We start from the raw sequence: 24,307 nt of genomic DNA on the forward strand, positions 1-24,307 counted from the left end.
GCTAGGGTTTTTGTGGGTTAGGGTTTACATTTTTCACTTAAGTCCTTGTACTTTAATTCAGCTTATTAAACCCTTAATTATCCAAGTTTATTTATTTTAATTACACAAGTCTTTATAGTTATTTATTTACTCACAAAAGTTTATTAACTTATTATTTTTATTAACTTGTACAAAGTGAATTATCGTATTTTATAATTCTTAACGCTTAACTTTTATCGATTAAAGTTTAATTATTAAGTTTAATTGTTTTATTGGGCATTTAATAAGGAAAAGTATTGAATGGAAAAATGAGAAATATAGAATGGAAAAATGAGAGTCGTTATAGTACCTCCCCGTTATTGAAAACTTCGTCCCGAAGTTTTTAGGTAGTTTCCTCGTTTGAATCAGTAGTTGAGAAGAGATGGGGATATTTCCGTTTCATGTGGTCTTTGCGTTCCCAGGTATATTTGGGGCCTCTACGCGAATTCGACCGGACTTTAACGATAGGTATGTTGCTTTTACGCGTTTGTTTGACTTCTCCTTCCATGATTTCTATAGGTTCTTCTACGAAATGCATTTGCTCATTAATGCGAACATCATCCAGAGGAATAACGAGTGTGTCATCAGCAAGACACAATTTAAGATTTGAGACATGAAACACATCATGTACTTGACTGAGTTCAGTTGGTAGTTCTAATCGATATGCCACAGGACCGACTCTTTGAGTGATCGTAAAAGGTCCTACATATTGCGGACTGAGTTTACTTCGCTTACCAAAGCGAACAACACCTTTCCAAGGGGATACTTTCAACATGACTTTATCTCCAACTTGGTATTCGATGTCTTTTCATTTCTTATCGGCATAGCTCTTCTGTCGGCTACGGGCAGTTTCTAAACGTTGCTTAATCTGAACAATCTTTTCGGTAGTTTCGTGGATAATTTCAGGACCAGTTAAATGTCTGTCCTCAAGTTCATCCCAACACAGAGGGGATCTACACTTCCGTCCATATAAAGCTTCAAAAGGTGCAGCTTTAATGCTAGTGTGATAACTATTATTGTAGGAAAATTCAATCAAAGGTAGGTGTCTATCTCAACCTTTGCCAAAATCGATTGCACAAGCACGTAGCATATCTTACATAGTTTGAATAGTTCGTTCACTTTGACCATCAGTTTGAGGATGATAAGTTGTACTCATGTCGAGTTGAGTTCCAAGAGCAGATTGTAAAGTTTTCCAGAATCTAGAAACAAATCGACTGTCGCGATCAGAAATAATTGAAATAGGAACACCATGACGTGAGACGATTTCTTTAATATAAAGCTGTGCTAATCTCTCTATCTTGTCAGTTTCCTTGATCGGTATGAAATGTGCAGATTTTGTAAGAGGATCAACTACGACCCAAATAGTATCGTTACCATTTGCAGTCTTAGGTAACTTAGTAACAAAGTCCATAGTGATAGATTCCCACTTCCACTGCGGAATATCAGGTTGTGTCAACAGACCAGAAGACTTTTGATGTTTGGCCTTGACCTTCAAACAAGTAAGACACTTACTAACATAAGTAGAAATGTCGGCTTTCATGTTAGGCCACCAGTAGAATTGCTTCACATCGTGATACATCTTACTGGAACCGGGATGAATAGAATATCTAGTCTTATGAGCTTCATCCAAGACTAGTTCACGGAGATTACCGAAACGAGGAACCCAAATTCTGTTGCCAAAGTACCGTGTACCATTAGCTTCCACTTGAAGTTGGTTCTCAAAACCAATGGGTCCTTCACCTTTGATAAGTGTCGGTTTAATGGCTTCCAATTGAGCTTCACAGATTCATGAGATAAGATTTGATTTGATTTTTAGGTTTAGAGCACGAACACGTTTAACATCGTCTTTCTGACTAAGGGCATCGGCAACTACATTCGCCTTGTCAGGATGATATTTCAGCTCACAGTGATAATCGTTCAATAACTCGAGCCATCGGCTTTGCCTCATGTTCAGCTGTTTTTGATCAAAGATATGTCGAAGACTTTTGTGATCAGTGTACACCGTAAAATGGGTACCATACAAATAATGTCTCCATATCTTTAATGCAAATACCACGGCACCTAACTCAAGGTCATGTGTGGTATAGTTCTCTTCATGTTTCTTCAACTGCCTAGATGCGTAGGCAATAAATTTTTCACGTTGCATTAAAACACAACCAAAGCCTTGCTTCGAAGCATCGCAGTAAAAAACAAAGTCGTCAGTACCTTCAGGTAAAGATAGAATCGGGGCTGTGGTCAATTTCTCCTTCAGAATCTTGAAAGTAGATTCCTGTTCTTCGAACCACACAAATTTCTTCCCTTTTTGAGTTAGCTTTGTAAGAGGTTTAGCAATGAGAGAAAAATCTTTTATGAACCTTTGATAGTAACCGGCAAGTCCCAAAATTTGGTGAATATGTTTCGCAGTCTTTGGTATCTCCCAGTTCCGAATAGCAGCAATCTTAGCTGGATCGACATGTATTCCTTCTCTATCAACAACATGTCTAAGGAATTGTATGGTTTTGAGCCAAAACTCGCACTTAGAAAATTTAGCATAGAGTTGTTCCTTTCTTAAGAGTTCAAGAATCATACGCAAATGTTGCTCATGTTCTCCCTCACTCTTGGAATAGATCAAGATATCATCAATGAACACAATAACGAATTTATCGAGGTAAGGATTCCAGACACGATTCATAAGATTCATGAATACAGCAGGAGCATTGGTCAAACCAAAAGGCATGACACAGAATTCATAATGTCCATATCGATTACGAAAAGCAGTCTTAGGAATATCGGATTCCTTGACTTGGAGTTGGTGATAACCAAATCTCAAATCAATCTTTGAATAGACGCTTGACCCTTAAAGTTGGTCGAATAGATCATCAATACGTTGCAATGGATAACGGTTCTTGATAATAAGCTTGTTAAGTTCGTGATAATCTATACACATCCTTAACGTACCATCTTTCTTCTTAACAAACAGAATAGGAGCTCCCCATGGGGACGAGCTTGGACGAATGAAACCTTTATTCAATAGTCCTTGGAGCTGGTTGGATAATTCCTTCATCTCGGAGGGTGCTAAACAATACGGTGCTTTAGCAATAGGAGCAGCAGCGGGAGTTAAATCAATTTGAAATTCAACTTGTTGAGGAGGTGGAAGACCAGGAAGATCTTCGGGAAACACATCGGGAAAGTCTTTAACCACATGTACATCTTCAATACGCTTCTCTTTTGATTCAATCATCTTAACTTGTGCTAGGATAGCTGGATAACCTTTCATAAGGTATTTGCGAGTTTTAATACAGGAGATGATGTTGAGATTGGAAACACTCTTTTCACCTTGGATGATGAGAGTCTCTCCATTTCCCAATGGAACATGAACAGTTTTATCACAAGACATGATAACAGCATGTGATGGACGTATCCAATCCATTTTGACTACAACGTCAAAACTTCCGAGCTCGACCGGCAAAAGGTCTATCTTAAATTCCTTATCGGCTAAGATTAAGTTGCAGTTTTTATAGATTTTATCGACTTGCATGATCTTTCCATTGGCTACTTCTACTAATCGTTTAGTTTCTAAGGGTTGAGGCTTTTCAGTAAATAGGGTACAAAAATCACTAGACACATAACTTCGGTCGGTACCAGTATCGAATAAAATAGTTGCATAACAATTATTGAAAAGATACGTACCCGTGATGACCTCATCCTCATCTCGGGCTTCAGCAGCAGTGATAACAAACGCACGACCCTTCGCAGCAGTTGCATTAGCTCCAGTAGCGGGATTATCCTTCTTCTTAGGACAATTAGGACTAATGTGTCCCTTTTCTCCACAAGTATAGCAGGTTGGAGGAGCTTTGGCTGGAACAATAGCCTTATCCTTTGGAGGAGTCTTACACGTCTTAGCAAAGTGTCCCACTTTCTTACATATCGCACAAACCGCAGTACACTTCCCCGGGTGATACCTCTCACAACGAATACAGAAAGGATAAGTACCCTTATAATTCGACCTTGTACCATCTGCAGGCTTCTTATTATCATTCTGAGCCGAACCTTGAGATGGCTCAAACTTCCTCTTACCATCAGTACCCTTGGTTTCAACCTGCTTATTGGCCGACGCTCTTCTTCTCATGGCCAACATCAGATTTTGTGCCATAAGAATCACAGTATCCAGAGTAACCTTCTCGGCAGCTATAACATTCCCTTGAACATCCTCATGAAGACCTTCAATATACTGCTCAATTCTTCTAACTTCGGTAGGAAACATCTCAGGACATAGAGTAGAAAGTTCCAAATAACGATTGGTGTAGTTCTCAATATCAGTACCCTTGACCTTGAGTTCCCAGAACTTAGCTTCAAGTTTCTGGACTTGACTCCTCGGGAAAAATTTGTTGACTATCATGCTTTTGAGTTCGTCCCATGGAATTGCATTAGCATTATCAATTCCTACGGACTTGGCAAGAGCAGTCCACCAAGTTAAAGCATTACCACCCAATGAGCTAGTGGCATACTTTACCCGATCGTCATCACCACAGTTACAAATACGGAAAATAGATTCCATCTTCTCGAACTAACGGACTAGTTCGACAGCTTCTTCATTTCCTTTGAACGCAGGAGGGTGACAGTTTGAAAAATCCTTGTAGGAACAAGGTTTCGGTTGAGGATTAATATTATTAGCTTGGGTATTACCTTGTGTGGCAGTGAGTAACTGTTGGAATTGATCGGTAGTCAAAACGATATTATTAACAGTAGGTGCAGCTGGACGAACCATGATGTCGCTACATAAGTGAACATAAGTCGGATAAGTTAACAAATTATAGGGTTGAGCAATTACAAATAGGAATAAGATAAAGTATTAATATCACATGATATAAATAAAACACTTTATTTTATTAAGGAACGAGGCATTAAATAAGCCTTAATACACGATTCGGAATTAGAAATAGTTTTAAGGCATAGCCTTTACATAGATGGAAAAATAGGAAAGATAACTAAAGAATATTAAGATTGAAATAATCTTCATATTTCTTCTTCTCGTCCTCAAACTGCTTCATCACTTTTTCCATGTTATCCTTCACAAGTTTCTCCAGCTTTTCAGTTTGAGATTCAAGGGATTCTTTGATGAACTTCTCGTATCGCTTGTTCTTTGCTTTTTGCTTTTCGTAGAGGTACTCGAGATTGTCGTAAAGGTTGGTAACATGACTGTTAACAGCATTGGTGTCATATTCCCTTAAGGCAAGTTATTTGTCGACTCGGCTTCTCTCCATTTTCATTCGGAAGTTAACATCCTCCTGGAGATGAGCAAGTGATTGCTTCCCCCAACGAGTGTTGCGTTCTTCCTCGTACTTTAGGAGCCTTAATTCTTTTCTTAGTTCAACATTTTCCTCCACCAACTTCTTAATTTCGCGGTCCTTCTCATCCATACGGACCTCTACTCTCGCCATGTGGCGAAGCAAACCCTCATACTTAGCAGCATCATTATAAGAAGGAGTCCGGGCTCTCTTCCTTCATGGACCGGCTTCTTCATGACGTTTTCCTTTATATTTGATTCTCGGAGTTGGATAATATTGAGGAGACCTTTGTGAATTTCGCAGAGTATTTGGACTATAGTTTGGTGACGGTGAGGCAGGACTGTAGGAAGGACTTCGAACAGGTCTTGATGTTTCAGAGTGTCCAACACCTACTTCGGTAGTAGGGTTGTGAGTTGCCTTGTCGGGCTTGTTAACGCTTGAGCTTGACATCCTATCATTAGGAAATAGACTTTGATTAGAATCTTTTAGTCAAGTTTTGAAAGCATAAATGTTAAGATTATAGGGCAATCCTAAGTGCTTTAAAGTCTAAGGTAGGAAAGGTTATAGTTTCCTAGATTGCTAAGGCACCCTAGCTAGCAAATAAGGCACACATAAAGATGCAATCATGGTTCTCTATAATAGCCTGGTTTTGCTCTGATACCAATCTATCACACCCTCAGTTAGGGCCTGGGTGAAATGTGACTTAATATCAAAATATACCAACATATTATAATAACGAGAACAATACTAAATGAGACTTAGTCAAATGTATCGGGGACATTACTCCCGATAGGCCTACCCCCAATAATTAAGCATGCCGCAGCAACTAAAAATATCACTGTAGGGACTTAGTCGGACATAGCCGGGTATAGCATAGTTTAACAGTTTGGTACTTGTGTCTAAAGTGTAAAAATTAAAAAACAGCATGTGTCTCACCCCAAAAGTAAGTAAGTTTGCTAGCAGTAAAGAGGGGCTATGAATTCACCTTAGTAAGTAGAGAGAGAGTTATTCCTCGAAATAGAGATTTGAACGAGTGAGCAGAAAAGTCAATCTATTGACATTTAAGAGTAGTTAAGTGTTTTGCCCAGGTTTGAGTTTAAGTACGTGTTTATTGTATAGTTTGTTTCACTAAGTTTCTATTCCTAGTAAGTTTCTATTTTTAGAAAGTTTCCTATTTTTAGTAAGTTTCTATACTTAGAAAGTTTCTACTTAAAGAGTATTTTCCATTTTAGGATACTTGTCGTATTAGATAAGCTTCCAATCACCCCTTTCCCTTCGAATGGCCATTTCAGATCTAGGGGCTTGAGCCATAGGACCCTTTAAATCGGAAATCCAAACCCCCTGCCTAGAGTCTCGTAGAAACCATTCGTCAAGAAAGTTCGAAGATTTATACATCTCTAATACATATCTCAAAACGTTCTTAAGTGTTATAATATAAGTAGTAGGTTATAAGTGTTAGTAATAGTAATAATGTATACATGTTAATTAATAGTATAAGTAGTATTAGGGTTTCATTAATTAGAGTTAGTTATTTAAAGTAGTATTTAACTAACTAGGGTTTAGTAATTAATGTCCTAGGATTTCATAAATTAGAGTTTAGTAAATTAGGGTTTTATTTAATGTAGTAATGATTATGTAATTATTAGGGTTTAATAATTAATGTGGTACTAATTAATTAGGGTTAGGTTTAATGAATTAGGGTTTAATAATTAATTAGGTTTTTAATAAAACTAGGGTTTTGATTAAAGTAGTATAATTTAAATTAGGGTTTAGGTTTAATGTATATATATATGTATGATGTCGTGTATATATATATATATATACAATTTTTTTACATGTATATATGTATATGTGTCGATATATATGTATATGTATATATAGTTATTTTGTTTCCTTAATTAACCACTAACAAATCTCCTAATTGTATCTAGGGTTTTAAAGATCAAAGTTTCTTCCCCCTTTTTTTAGTCGACATGTATATGTATATGTATATATTTATATTTTTTTTACATGTAAAGATCTAGGTGTTTATGTAATTACTTATGTATAACATGTTTATAATATGCATACAAATTAACAAAGATCAAAGTTTATGAAAATAGTTTAGGGTTTATGTTATACCTTTGAAGATCCAAGAAGATTAACAAAGAAAAGAAGAACTTGATGAAGATGGAAGATCAAAGCCTTGAATATCTTGAAGAACACCTTGAAGATTCTTGAAGGTCACGAAGAACGCGAAGAACACTTGAAGATTACTTGGAAACCCTCAAGGATTTCGATGGGTGGTGGGGGATTTCGATTTTGGCCGAAATTTAGAGAGAGAGGGGAGAGATTTTGGAAAGAGATGTAATTATGATTTGGTACATGGAATGAGTTAGGCTAGGTCTCTATTTATAGGGGTGTTAGGATTATTCTAGAATTAGGGTTTTATAAGGAATTACTTAGGGAACAAGTTAGACTTGGAGAAGGGGTTAGGAGGGCTCATTAGGGCCAAAAATTAGAGGGGTAAAAGGGGTATTTTACCCTTCAAAATCAACTAGGGTTTTTGTGGGTTAGGGTTTACATTTTTCACTTAAGTCCTTGTACTTTAATTTAGCTTATTAAACCCTTAATTATCCAAGTTTATTTATTTTAATTACACAAGTCTTTATAGTTATTTATTTACTCACAAAAGTTTATTAACTTATTATTTTTATTAACTTGTACAAAGTGAATTATCGTATTTTATTGTTCTTAACGCTTAACTTTTATCGATTAAAGTTTAATTATTAAGTTTATTTATTTTATTGGGCATTTAATAAGGAAAAGTATTGAATGGAAAAATGAGAAATATAGAATGAAAAAATGAGAGTCGTTATAATTTATCTGATTCACATAAAGCTAAATCTCAAACTGGATTTGTATTCCTAAATGGTGGTACCGCAATATCATGACGTTCTCAAAAACAAACACTTGTTGCAACATCATCAAATCATGCCGAAGTGATTGCATTACCTGAAGCCACTCGGGAATGTTTTTTGGTTAAGATCAATGACACAACTCATTACTGATTCTTGTGGACTAGAACGCGATAAAAGTCCAACAACTATCTATGAAGATAATGCAGCTTGCATAGCACAGATGAAAGAAGGGTATATCAAAAGTGACCGAACAAAACACATACCTCCTAGATTCTTCTCATATACTCAAGATCTCATCAAGGACAACCAGATTGAAATAAAATATGTTCAATCCAGCAAAAACTCTGTCGATCTTTTAACCAAAGCATTTCCAACTGCTGTTTTCAGAACACACGTTCACAATATTGGCATGAGGCATATTCAAAAGAAGTAACAGCTCAACGATGTCCACTTGAGGTGGAGTCAACTTTATGCTGCACTCTTTTTCCATTGGCTAAAGTTTTTATCCCACTGGGTTTTTCTTTAGCAAGGTTTTTAACGAGGCAGTACTAGTTGATCTCTAACGAAACAAAATTATCATCCAAGGGGGAGTGTTACGATAAGGATGGATTCTCATTTTGTACGCATGCAGATGAATAGAGATGATTGATAATCATGCACAGTAAAATTATGAATTATTGATAACTATTTCACCTACTCTATAATTGATTGTGAAAACGAGTAATGTACAATTAACTTTTAGTATTATAAATACTCACTCAATTGTAAGGATATGTACACCATTCTTGAATAAGAATTTAATCTCTTCTTTATTCTTTCATATTAGTAGGATATATGCCATATAAAGTATTAAATTATAACAAAATGATATATTTTGTATGTGCAATTATAAGTCTATAGTTTGAGATATGTATCTATGGTTAAACAATTGAATTAGTCTAAGTTAAACTTAATATTTATTACTTTAAATATGCATGTTAAGTATTTGACCTAGAGGTATCGAGGTGACCCTTTCAACCTATAGGTTGGGGGTTCGAGTTCCGGGGTGGACATGTATATATATTCGTGTTTAATTCATGTATGGTTGTGTGTTTGCCTTTAAAAAAAAAAATTAGTTATTTGGTAGTGACTTGAGATTGCATTTTGTAGAGTCGACAAAATGAAATATTTATTCATTTTAAGGGGGTTCAGAAGTAAAATGTAGTAACAAGAACATTATTAAGGTGCGGGGAATCGGATTCACATCCCTAAAAAATGGCCCAATAGGTGTAACATCCTGTTACCGAGCCTAGCGGAAATGACCCTTTTGACCTTGGGTGTGTTTGTATGTTATTATAATAATTATATGTTTATAATTATTTAGGTGTTTAGTTGAGACCAGTTTGTGACAAGGGTCACAGAACAGGTTTGTTTGCTTAATTTAGACTCCGTTAGGGTAGTCAAATTAAGTACGAAAGATATCAGATAACTGGTAAATACCCGTGTATGATAGGGTATTGTATTTAACCTAATTATAAAAGCCAGAAGTCGGCTACTTCTCTCATTTTCTTGAAGCTTCCAAAATAATACTCCGTACCTAACTCTTTCTCCCATTGAAACCCTAATCTCTTAGATCTCAATTTTGTGTTTAAATTGTGTTGTGTAATCAGTTGCAACTGATTTTGTGGTCATAACAAGGTAATAATCATTCATTTTAGTGTTGTAATCTGAGTTTAAATGGGTTTTAAAGTTAGGTTTTTATCAAAGTAGGTTTTGATGTCAAATTGGTTAATTTTGATATTGGTTTAGTGTAAAACATTGTGGTTTATGTTCCTTCAGTTGTTATAAATGTTTTCTAAGCTTTGTTCGGTGTTAAAACGTTTATAAATCGAGATTTGGGTGATTTTGGCTCGAAACCCGTCAGTTTCTGCTGCTGTTGCTCGATGAATACAACCGTACGGTTGCAGATTGCAACCGCACGGGTACACGGTGCAACCGGGCAGTGAGTGTGAAACCATACAGATGCATGTGCAACCGTACGGATACAGATCAGTGCAGACTTATGTTGTTTAATTGGCTGTTTTCTAGTCGTTATGCTGCCCGTCTGACTTATGATAATCAGGAAGTAAATTCTGAAAATACATAAGTGTTAGGTGGACTTTTAGTGACACTTTTGTTACTAATTTGCTGTATTATGCTGTTTTGTGCTAACGGACAGAAACTAACTTGATTTGCCTTATGATCAGGTGATAAAGATAAGGAAGAAGCTCAGTGATAGATTATCTGAGCTAGTTGCTAGTATTCGGTGAGCGAGATTATCTCATGGTGTAGTATAGTGTAGTGACCCGAACTTTTCCATGTTTATATATATTAAATGAAATTGTTATTTACATGATTAAGTGTTTCCAACATGTTAAGCAATCAGACTTGTTAAGACTTGATTAATTTAAATAGGTTTCATATAGACAATTGACCACCCAAGTTGACCGGTGATTCACGAACGTTAAAACTTGTAAAAACTATATGATGACATATATATGATTATATATATAGTTAACATGATATTATGATAAGTAAGTATCTCATTAGGTATTTTAACAATGAGTTATATACATAAAATTGAGTTTATTGAATTAAGAAACTCGAAACGATATATATAACGATTATCGTTATAACAACGTCTTATAAATACATATGAATCATATTAAGATATTGATACACTATGTTTAATCATGATAAATGATAAGTAAACATGTCATTAAGTGTATTAACAATGAACTACATATGTAAAAACAAGACTACTAACTTAATGATTTCGAAACGAGACATATATGTAACGATTATCGTTGTAACAACATTTAACTGTATATATATCATACTAAGATATATTAATATATCATAATATCATGATAATGTAATAATTTAACATCTCTTTAGATATAATAAACAATGGGTTAACAACATTTAACAAGATCGCTAACCTAAAGGTTTCAAAACAACATTTACATATAACGACTAACGATGACTTAACGACTCAGTTAAAATGTATATACATGTAGTATTTTAATATGTATTCATACACTTTTTAAAGACTTCAAGACACTTATCAAAATACTTCTACTTAACAAAAATCCTTACAATTACATCCTCGTTCAGTTTCATCAACAATTCTACTCGCATGCACCCGTATTCGTACTCGTACAATACACAGCTTTTAGATGTATGTACTATTGATATATACACTCCAACGATCAGCTCTTAGCAGCCCATGTGAGTCACTTAACACATGTGGGAACCATCATTTGGAAACTAGCATGAAATATCTCATAAAATTACAAAAATATTAGTAATCATTCATGACTTATTTACATGTAAACAAAATTACACATCCTTTATATCTAATCCATATACCAACGACCAAAAACACCTACAAACAATTTCATTCTTCAATTTTCTTCATCTAATTGATCTCTCTCAAGTTCTATCTTTAAGTTCTAAGTGTTCTTCATAAATTCTATAAGTTCTAGTTTCATAAAATCAAGAATACTTCCAAGTTTGCTAGCTTATTTCCAAATCTTGTAAAGTGATCATCCAACCTCAAGAAATCTTTCTTATTTACAGTAAGATATCTTTCTAATACAAGGTAATACTCATATTCAAACTTTGATTCAATTTCAATAACTATAACAACTTTAATTCAATTTCAATAACTATAACAATCTTATTTCGAGTGAAAATCTTACTTGAACTTGTTTTCGTGTCATGATTCTGCTTCAAGAACTTTCAAGCCATCCAAGGATCCTTTGAAGCTAGATCTATTTTTTCTCTTTTCCAGTAGGTTTATCCACAAAACCTGAGGTAGTAATGATGTTCATAACATCATTCGATTCATATATATAAAACTACCTTATTCGAAGGTTTAAACTTGAAATCACTAGAACATAGTTTAGTTAAATCTAAACTTGTTCGCAAACAAAAGTTAATCCTCCTAACTTGACTTTTAAAATCAACTAAACACATGTTCTATATCTATATGATATTCTAACTTAATGATTTAAAACCTGGAAACACGAAAAACACCGTAAAACCGGACATACGCCGTCGTAGTAACACACGGGCTGTTTTGGGTTTGATAATTAAAAACTATGATAAACTTTGATTTAAAAGTTGTTCTTCTAGGAAAATGATTTTTCTTATGAACATGAAACTATATCCAAAAATCATGGTTAAACTCAAAGTGGAAGTATGTTTTTCAAAATGGTCATCAAGACATCGTTCTTTCGACTGAAATGACTACCTCTTACAAAAACGACTTGTAACTTATATTTCTGACTATAAAACTATACTTTTTCTGTTTAGATTCATAAAATAGAGTTCAATATGAAACCATAGCAATTTTATTCACTCAAAACGGATTTAAAACGAAGAAGTTATGGGTAAAACAAGATTGGATATTTTTTTGATTGTTGTAGCTACGGGAAATATTGTAACAATTCTATAGAAATCATATCCTAGCTAACTTATATTGTATTATACATGTATTCTAATATATTATGTAATCTTTGGATACCATAGACACGTATGCAAATGTTTTGACATATCATATCGACCCATGTATATATATTATTTGGAACAACCATAGACACTCTATATGCAGTAATGTTTGAGTTAGCTATACAGGGTTGAGGTTGATTCCAAAAATATATATATTTTGAGTTGTGATCTATCCTGAGACATGTATACACTGGATCGTGGATTGATCCAAGATAATATATATCAATTTATTTCTGTACATCTAACTATGGACAACTAGTTGTAGGTTACTAACGAGGACAGCTGACTTAATAAACTTAAAACATCAAAATGTATTAAAAATGTTGTAAATATATTTTGAACATACTTTGATATATATATGTATATATTTGTTATAGGTTCGTGAATCGACTAGTGGCCAAGTCTTACTCTCGACGAAGTAAAAATATGTGAAAGTGAGTTATAGTCCCACTTTTAAAATCTAATATTTTGGGATGAGAATACATGCAGTTTTATAAATGTTTTACGAAATAGACACAAGTAATTGAAACTACATTATATGGGTGAATGATCGAAGCCGAATATGCCCCTTTTGCTTGGTAACCTAAGAATTAGTAACCCGATCTATTAATTGACGTGAATCCTAAAGATAGATCTATTGGGCCTAACGAACCCCATCCAAAGTACCGGATGCTTTAGTACTTCGATTTCGTTTTTATCATGTCCGAAGGATTTCCCGGAATGATAGGGGATATTCTTATATGCATCTTGTTAATGTCGGTTACCAGGTGTTCACCATATGAATGATTTTTATCTCTATGTATGGGATGTATATTGAAATATGAAATCTTGTGGTCTATTATTATGATTTGATAATATATAGGTTAAACCTATAACTCACCAACATTTTTGTTGAAGTTTTAAGCATGTTTATTCTCAGGTGATTATTAAGAGTTTCCGCTGTTGCATACTAAAATAAGGACAAGATTTGGAGTCCATACTTGTATGATATTATGTAAAAACTGCATTCATGAAACTTATTTTTGATGTAATATATTCTTATTGTAAACCATTATGTAATGGTCGTGTGTAAACGGTATATTTTAGATTATCATTATTTGATAATCTACGTAATGCTTTTTAAACCTTTATAGATAAAATAAAGGTTATGGTTGTTTTAAAAATGAATGCAGTCTTTGAAAAACGTCTCATATAGAGGTCAAAACCTCGCGGCGAAATCAATTAATATGGAACGTTTATAATCAATATGAACGGGACATTTCATTTATACTTGAATCTTGCATGAAACTTGACAATTTGATTCACATGCTACATTAATCGAGTCGTAACGAGCCATAGGACTAATTGAACATCTTTGACCAACCGTGTTTACGATTATTGATACAACCTACTTGTTTTGGTCAAGACTAGCATTCGTTCTTGCACACGTTACTTTGTGAAGTACCGTATTTTCCCGATTCCAACCCCGATGAACTTTATATGTATCGGCAACATCCGTATTTCCTAAAATGTAACAATGACCCGGGAACCTCTAAACCACCAGGTTTTTCTAAACCATTGTGGAAAACGACGGCTCGTATTAGAGGAACACCATATATTCTTAGAAAATTAGGAAAACGAACCAAGTCCGAAGAAGAAGAAACCAGTGATTCAGATTAGAGGGTTGTAATCATGTTGTGTATTATATGTATTGTAGTGTGGTTGTACTTTTATGTTCTATGTAAAAATTGCTTGTATTGTTTTTTAATTATCTTTTACGAATCTAATCCTTGTCTATTTTACATTATAAAAACAAAATGGATGTTAAGGGTAGACAACCGAATATTTTAGAAGATCTACCAGAGGATATGATTGAGGAAATATTGTCTAGAGTCGGTCAGAATTCATCAGCACAATTAATTATGGCAAAATTAACTTGTCAAACATTTGAAAGACTTTCCAGAAATGCCTTAGTTTATAAAAGGTTTTCCTTTGATAGGTGGGGTATATCATATTGGGGAGACCGTAAGTTACGCCGTGTTTTCTTTAAAGCGTTAAATGTGGGGAACCCAAATGCAATTTTACGGTATGGGTTAAGAACCTATTTTGACTCAACATATCCCAACAGAGGATTTCGTGAATTAGAAAGAGCTTCTAACATGCAACATAAAGAAGCATGTTATGCTTACGGGTTAGTGATGTTCGCTTCTTACCAAAGTGAGAAAAAGAATATCGGATTGCAGCTTTTAAATAAAACCTTCCTACAAGTGACGGATTCAGTAGTTGGGGTGAGAAACAAGGTTTTTAGATTATTACGGGGCTGTTGGACATTACGAAACTCTCGTCCTTTTGACGAAATTACAACATGCTGCCTAGCCAATGGTCATAACGGTTATTTTTCACAAGACCAAGGATGGGAAGTCGTCTTAGTAAAACCAGAATGCATGACTTGTTTCTGGACTTATGAATTACGTGTCTTTATTTCTTTTGCTGAACAACTTGCGTATTAACTAGATTTATCTTCAAAACTGTCATGTATCAAAGTGTACTATATTTCATGTTATATGTAATATAGCGATGTTGTAAGTTTGAAGAATATTTATATGTGATATATTATTATAATCAGTTTTTCATATGAAATTGTAGTAGTTGAATTGTATATTAGCTACTAAGTATGAACTTAACGGGTAGGTAGTACCCGAATTTAAACTTATAAAACGCTAATATGAAGAAAAGCTTTTATAAATGAGTTCATATTATGCTACGAAATACTATTGACTACTCTTAATATTCTGTATGATTAACTCGATTCAGTTGGCTCTTTTGAAGGAAATGGCACCGACTACTCGACACACCATGAATATGAGCGAAGAGGAATTTCGTACCTTTCTTGCTGCAAACATAGCCGCAGTACAGGCTGCGCTACATACCAACAATAACTCTGAATCTAGCAATGCAGCTAACGGCGCAAGAAATCGTGTAGGATGCTCCAACAAAGAATTCACTGCCTGCAAACCTTTGGAATTTGATGGAACCGAAGGACCAATTGGATTGAAACGGTGGACCGAGAAATTCGAATCGGTGTTTGCCATAAGTAAGTGTACTGAAGACGACAAAGTTAAGTACGCTACGCATACCTTCACAGGTACTGCGTTAACGTGGTGGAACACCTATCTTGAACAGGTAGGACAAAATGCTGCTTACGCACTACCGTGGTAGGCATTCAAGCAATTGATGAACGAGCAGTACCGTCCTAGAAACGAAGTCAATAAGCTCAAGGTAGAGCTTAGAGAGTTACTAACACAAGGGCTCGACATTACCACATATGAACGACGATTAACAGAGTTGTGCCTATTGTGTCCGGGAGCGTTCGAAGATGAAGAAGAGAAGATCGACGCGTTTGTAAAAGGGTTACCAGTAAGGATTCAAGAAGACGCGAGTTCACACGAGCCCGCTTCCATACAAAAGGCAAGTCGAATGGCTCATAAACTCATAAATCAGATTAAGGGAAGAATTAAAGAGCAGGCCGCCAAAGAAGCCAACACGAAACAACTCAAGAGGAAGTGGGAGGAAAACGGTGACAAGAGTCACCAGTACAATAACAATAACAATTACAACCACAATCGCAACAACTATCTCAACAACCGCAACAACAATCGCAACAATAACCGCAATCCTAACAATAACTACAACAAACATCCCAAAAACAACGACAACTACAACAACCGTTTCAACAACAATAACAATCCCAACAACAACCTCAATAACAACAACGGCAACAAAAACCAAAAACAGCCATGTCATAGGTGTGAAGAAAATAATCAGGGGTTTTGCACGACATTTTGCAACAGGTGTAAAAGAAATGGTATAGCGCGACAAAGTGTGAGGTCTACGGACCAAAGTTTAACAGAACTAAAGGAACAAATAGTGTCGAAACAAGTAATGCCGGAACGAATAGTGTCGGAGCAAGTAATACCAACGCTGTTTGTTATAAATGTGGAAAACCAGGCCACATTATTAGAAATTGCCCGAATCAGGGGAATACTAATGGGCAGGGCCGTGGAAGAGTTTTCAATATTAATGCGGCAGAAGCACTGGAATACCTGGAGCTTGTTACGGGTACGTTTCTTATTGATGATAAATCTGCTTATGTTTTATTTGATTCGGGTGCGGATAAAAGCTATATGAGTAGAGAATTTTGTGATAAATTAAGTTGCCCATTGACGCCTTTGGATAATAAATTTTTACTCGAATTAGCAAATGGTAAATTAATTTCAGCAGATAATATATGTCGGGATCGAGAAATTAAACTGGGTGATGAAACGTTTAAGATTGATTTAATACCAGTCGAGTTAGGGAGTTTTGATGTAATAATTGGCATGAACTGGTTGAAGAAGGTAAGAGAAGAGGTCGCTTGTTACAAAAATGAGATTCGCATTATGCGTGAAAAAGGAAAACCTTTAATGGTGTACAGAGAAAAGAACAACCCGAAGTTAAATCTTATTAGTAGTTTGAATGCGCAAAAACTAATAAGAAAAGGTTGTTACGTCATTCTAGCACACATCAAGGAAGTTAAACCTGAAGAAAAGAACATCAGTGATGTTCCCGTCGCAAAAGAATTTTCCGATGTATTTCCAAAAGAATTACCGGGATTACCCCCACATCGATCCGTTGAATTTCAAATAGACCTTGTACCAGGAGCTGCACCAATAGCTCGTGCTCCTTACAGACTCGCACCCAGCGAAATGAAAGAATTACAAAGTCAGTTACAGGAACTTTTAGAGCGTGGTTTCATTCGACCAAGTACATCACCATGGGGAGCTCCTGTTCTATTTGTCAAGAAGAAAGATGGTACATTCAGGTTTTGTATCGACTACCAAGAGTTGAACAAACTTACCATCAAGAACCGTTACCCATTACCGAGAATCGACGACTTATTTGATCAACTACAAGGCTCGTCGGTTTATTCAAAGATCGATTTACGTTCTGGATATCACCAAATGCGGGTGAAAGAGGATGACATTCCGAAGACTGCTTTTAGGACGCGTTACGGTCATTACGAGTTTATGGTTATGCCGTTTGGATTGACTAACGCACCAGCTGTGTTCATGGACCTCATGGACCAAGTGTGTGGGCCATATCTTGACAAGTTTGTCATTGTTTTCATCGATGACATACTTATTTACTCGAAGAATGATCAAGAGCACGAAGAACATTTGAGAAAAGTGCTAGAGTTGCTGAGAAAAGAAAAACTGTACGCTAAGTTTTCAAAGTGTGCATTTTGGTTGGAATAAGTTCAATTCTTCGGTCATATAGTGAACAAAGAAGGTATTCAGGTGGATCCAGCAAAGATGAAACCGTTGAAAAGTGGGAAACCCCGAAAATTCCTAAACACATACGCCAATTTTTAGGGCTAGCTGGTTATTACAGGAGATTCATCCAAGATTTTTCCAAAATAGCAAAACCCTTGACTGCATTAACGTATAAAGGGAGGAAATTTGAATGGAAGGATAAACAAGAAAAAGCATTTCAATTGTTGAAGAAAAAGTTAACTACGGCACCTATATTGTCATTACCTGAAGGGAATGATGATTTTGTGATATATTGTGACGCCTCAAAGCAAGGTCTCGGTTTTGTATTAATGCAACGAACGAAAGTAATTGCTTATGCGTCTAGACAATTGAAGATTCACGAGCAGAATTATACGACGCATGATTTGGAATTAGGCGTGGTTGTTTTTGCATTAAAGACTTGAGGCACTACTTATATGGGGTCAAAAGTATTATATATATCGACCACAAAAGTCTTCAACACATATTTAATCAGAAACAACTGAACATGAGGCAGCACAGATGGATTGAATTGTTGAATGATTACGAATTTGAGATTCGTTATCACCCGGGGAAGGCAAATGTGGTAGCCGACACCTTGATCAGAAAGGACAGAGAACCCATTCGAGTAAAAGCTATGAATATAATGATTCACACTAACCTTACTACTCAAATAAAGGAGGCGCAACAAGGAGTTTTAAAAGAGGGAAATTTAAAGGATGAAATACCCAAAGGATCGGAGAAGCATCTTAATATTCGGGAAGACAGAACCCGGTATAGGGATGAAAGGATTTGGGTACCAAAATTTGGAGATATGAGAAAAATGGTACTTAGAGAAGCTCATAAAACCAGATACTCAATACATCCTGGAACGGGGAAGATGTAAAAGGATCTCAAGAAACATTTTTGGTGGCCGGGTATGAAAGCCGATGTTGCTAAATACGTAGAGAATGTTTGACGTGTTCTAAGGTCAAAGCTGAGCATCAGAAACCATCAGGTCTACTTCAACAACTTGAAATCCCGGAATGGAAATGGGAAAACATTACCATGGATTTCATCACTAAATTGCCAAGGACTGCAAGTGGTTTTGATACTATTTGGGTAATAGTTGATCGTCTCACCAAATCAGCACACTTCCTGCTAATAAGAGAAGATGACAAGATGGAGAAGTTAGCACGACTGTATTTGAAGGAAGTCGTCTCCAGACATGGAATACCAATCTCTATTATCTCTGATAGGGATGGCAGATTTATTTCAAGATTCTGGCAGACATTACAGCAAGCATTAGGAACTCGTCTAGACATGAGTACTGCTTATCATCTACAAACTGATGGACAGAGCGAAAGGATGATACAAACGCTTGAAGACATGCTACGATCATGTGTTATTGATTTCAGAAACAGTTGGGATCGACATCTACCGTTAGCAGAATTTTCCTACAACAACAGCTACCATTCTAGCATTGAGATGGCGCCGTTTGAAGCACTTTATGGTAGAAAATGCAGGTCTCCGATTTGTTGGAGTGAAGTGGGGGATAGACAGATTATGGGTCCGGAGATAATTCAAGAAACTACTGAGAAGATCATTCAAATTCAACAACGGTTGAAAACCGCCCAAAGTCGACAAAAGAGCTATGCCGACATTAAGAGAAAAGATATAGAATTTGAAATTGGAGAGATGGTCATGCTTAAGGTTGCACCTTGGAAAGGCGTTGTTCGATTTGGTAAACGAGGAAAATTAAATCCAAGGTATATAGGACCATTCAAGATTATTGATCGTGTCGGACCAGTAGCTTACCGACTTGAATTACCACAACAACTCGCGACTGTACATAACACTTTCCACGTCTCAAATTTGAAGAAATGTTTTGCTAAAGAAGATCTCACTATTCCGTTAGACGGAATCCAAATCAACAAAAAACTTCAATTCGTCGAAGAACCCGTCGAAATAATGGATCGTGAGGTTAAAAGACTTAAGCAAAACAAGATACCAATTGTTAAAGTTCGATGGAATGCTCGTAGAGGACCCGAGTTCACCTGGGAATGAGAAGATCAAATAAAGAAGAAATACCCGCACTTATTTTCAGAAGATACGTCAACACCTCCAACTGCTTAAAATTTTGGGACGAAATTTATTTAACGGGTAGGTACTGTAGTGACCCGAACTTTTCCATGTTTATATATATTAAATGAAATTTTTATTTACATGATTAAGTGTTTCCAACATGTTAAGCAATCAAACTTGTTAAGACTTGATTAATTTAAATAGGTTTCATATAGACAATTGACCACCCAAGTTGACCGGTGATTCACGAACGTTAAAACTTGTAAAAGCTATATGATGACATGTATATGATTATATATATAGTTAACATGATATTATGATAAGTATCTCATTAGGTATTTTAACAATGAGTTGTATACATAAAATTGAGTTTATTGAATTAAGAAACTCGAAAAGATATATATATAACGATTATCGTTATAACAACGTCTTACTAAATACATATGAATCATATTAAGATATTGATACACTATGTTTAATTATGATAAATGATAAGTAAACATGTCATTAAGTGTATTAACAATGAACTACATATGTAAAAACAAGACTACTAACTTAATGATTTTGAAACGAGACATATATGTAACTATTATCGTTGTAACAACATTTAACTGTATATATATCATACTAAGATATATTAATATATCATAATATCATGATAATTTAATAATTTAACATCTCTTTAGATGTAATAAACAATGGGTTAACAACATTTAGCAAGATCGTTAACCTAAAGGTTTCAAAACAACATTTACATGTAACGACTAACGATGACTTAACGACTCAGTTAAAATGTATATACATGTAGTGTTTTAATATGTATTCATACACTTTTGAAAGACTTCAAGACACTTATCAAAATACTTCTACTTAACAAAAATGCTTACAATTACATCCTCGTTCAGTTTCATCAACAATTCTACTCGTATGCACCCGTATTCGTACTCGTACAATACACAGCTTTTAGATGTATGTACTATTGGTATATACACTCCAATGATCAGCTCTTAGCAGCCCATGTGAGTCACCTAACACATGTGGGAACCATCATTTGGCAACTAGCATGAAATATCTCATAAAATTACAAAAATATTAGTAATCATTCATGACTTATTTACATGTAAACAAAATTACACATCCTTTATATCTAATCCATATACCAACGACTAAAAACACCTACAAACAATTTCATTCTTCAATTTTCTTCATCTAATTGATCTCTCTCAAGTTCTATCTTCAAGTTCTAAGTGTTCTTCATAAATTCTATAAGTTCTAGTTTCATAAAATCAAGAATACTTCCAAGTTTGCTAGCTTACTTCAAAATCTTGTAAAGTGATCATCCAACCTCAAGAAATCTTTCTTATTTACAGTAAGATATATTTCTAATACAAGGTAATACTCATATTCAAACTTTTATTCAATTTCTATAACTATAACAATCTTATTTTGAGTGGAAATCTTACTTGAACTTGTTTTCGTGTCATAATTCTGATTCAAGAACTTTCAAGCCATCCAAGGATCCTTTGAAGCTAGATCTATTTCTCTCATTTCCAGTAGGTTTATCTACAAAACCTGAGGTAGTAATGATGTTCATAACATCATTCGATTCATATATATAAAACTACCTTATTCGAAGGTTTAAACTTGAAATCACTAGAACATAGTTTAGTTAATTCTAAACTTGTTCGCAAACAAAAGTTAATCCTCCTAACTTGACTTTTAAAATCAACTAAACACATGTTCTAAATCTATATGATATTCTAACTTAATGATTTAAAACCTGAAAACACGAAAAACACCGTAAAACCGGATATAAGCCGTCGTAGTAACACGCGGGCTGTTTTGGGTTTGATAATTAAAAACTATGAAAAACTTTGATTTAAAAGTTGTTCTTCTAGGAAAATGATTTTTCTTATGAACATGAAACTATATCCAAAAATCATGGTTAAACTCAAAGTGGAAGTATGTTTTTCAAAATGGTCATCAAGACGTCGTTCTTTCGACTGAAATGACTACCTCTTACAAAAATGACTTGTAACTTATATTTCTGACTATAAAACTATACTTTTTATGTTTAGATTCATAAAATAGAATTCAATATGAAACCATAGCAATTTGATTCACTCAAAACGGATTTAAAACGAAGAAGTTATGGGTAAAACAAGATTGGATATTTTTTTGATTGTTGTAGCTACGGGAAATATTGTAACAATTCTATACAAATCATATCCTAGCTAACTTATATTGTATTATAAATGTATTCTAATATATTATGTAATCTTGGGATACCATAGACACGTATGCAAATGTTTTGACATATCATATCGACCCATGTATATATATTATTTGGAACAACCATAGACACTCTATATGCAGTAATATTTGAGTTAGCTATACAGGGTTGAGGTTGATTCCAAAAATATATATACTTTGAGTTGTGATCTAGCCTGAGACATGTATACACTGGGTCGTGGATTGATTCGAGATAATATATATCAATTTATTTCTGTACATCTAACTATGGACAACTAGTTGTAGGTTACTAACGAGGACAGCTGACTTAATAAACTTAAAAATCAAAATGTATTAAAAATGTTAAATATATTTTGAACATACTTTGATATATATATATATATATATATATATATATATATATATATATATATATATATATATATATATATATATATATATATATATATATATATATATATATGTATATATTTGTTATAGGTTCGTGAATCGACCAGTGGCCAAGTCTTACTCCCGACGAAGTAAAAATATGTGAAAGTGAGTTATAGTCCCACTTTTAAAATCTAATATTTTGGGATGAGAATACATGCAGTTTTATAAATGTTTTACGAAATAGACACAAGTAATTGAAACTACATTATATGGGTGAATGATCTAAGCCAAATATGCCCCTATTGCTTGGTAACCTAAGAATTAGTAAACCGATCTACTAATTGACGCGAATCCTAAAGATAGATCTATTGGGCCTAACGAACCCCATCCAAAGTACCGGATGCTTTAATACTTCGATTTCGTTTTTATCATGTCCGAAGGATTTCCCGGAATGATAGGGGATATTCTTATATGCATCTTGTTAATGTCGGTTACCAGATGTTCACCATATGAATGATTTTTATCTCTATGTATGGGATGTATATTGAAATATGAAATCTTGTGGTCTATTATTATGATTTGATAATATATAGGTTAAACCTATAACTCACCAACATTTTTGTTGACGTTTTAAGCATGTTTATTCTCAGGTGATTATTAAAAGCTTCCGCTGTTGCATACTAAAATAAGGACAAGATTTGGAGTCCATGCTTGTATGATATTATGTAAAAACTGCATTCAAGAAACTTATTTTTCATGTAATATATTCTTATTGTAAACCATTATGTAATGATTGTGTGTAAACGGTATATTTTAGATTATCATTATTTGATAATCTATGTAATGCTTTTTAAACCTTTATAGAAAAAATAAAGGTTATGGTTGTTTTAAAAATGAATGCAGTCTTTGAAAAACGTCTCATATAGAGGTCAAGACCTCGCAACGAAATCAATTAATATGGAACGTTTATAATCAATATGAATGGGACATTTCATATAGAGTAGCAAGTTGTGCTACTATGTTTATATTGTTGATAATTGACATGTATAGTAGTTTTGTTGTACAGTTGATCACAATTAGGGTTGCCATGCTTTTAGCAGCAGCAGCAGCAGTAGCAGTAGCAGTAGCTGTAGTAGTACTATATACTACTACTACTAATATTTTCAAAAACGTAAACGTAATACGACCTAATATTTTCTATTACTTAAACGGTTTGAACTTTGAAAAATAATTAGATAGATATTTCAATTATATATAAGATATACAAAATTATATTTTTTTATAAGAATATATATATATATATATATATATATATATATATATATATATATATATATATATATATATATATATATATATATATTTTAAAATTACGTTAATGTATAATTTAAATATAAAACGTTTTGATATTAGTAAACGTATTTTAATAAAACATTTCATAAAATTAATATTATTATCATTTGATTATTATTAGTATCATTACTATTATTTATTATTATTAATATACATAATAATTATTATTATTATGAGTGATATTATTATCATTATTGTTATTCTATTATTATTATTATTATTATTATTATTATTATTA

Source organism: Rutidosis leptorrhynchoides, chromosome 4 (genome assembly GCF_046630445.1).
Source record: "Rutidosis leptorrhynchoides isolate AG116_Rl617_1_P2 chromosome 4, CSIRO_AGI_Rlap_v1, whole genome shotgun sequence".
Lineage (NCBI taxonomy): Eukaryota > Viridiplantae > Streptophyta > Magnoliopsida > Asterales > Asteraceae > Rutidosis > Rutidosis leptorrhynchoides.